The sequence below is a fragment of the Penaeus monodon genome, chromosome 15 (assembly GCF_015228065.2).
Source record: "Penaeus monodon isolate SGIC_2016 chromosome 15, NSTDA_Pmon_1, whole genome shotgun sequence".
Lineage (NCBI taxonomy): Eukaryota > Metazoa > Arthropoda > Malacostraca > Decapoda > Penaeidae > Penaeus > Penaeus monodon.
The window spans coordinates 33,932,024-33,932,279 of record NC_051400.1 but is presented as its reverse complement, the minus strand read 5'-3'; positions in this window follow the sequence as shown (position 1 = coordinate 33,932,279).

Here is a 256-nt window from a genome sequence, read left to right as displayed (position 1 = left end):
CCTAATGATCAGTTATTGCATTTTTATTTATAATTAACGCGCCAAAACTACTAACAATAACTTTATTTACAAACCTCACTTTACTAGGGTCTAATTTCGCAGAAGTTACTAAAGAATCAAATGCTATGAATTGATAATGTCGCATTTACAATTAGTGTGGTGTAGATTATTATATATAACTTTGGTATCTGCTTCGTATAAGCGCTAAACCATATAAACCTCGTCATCGTCGGGAAAAAATAAATTAATATATATA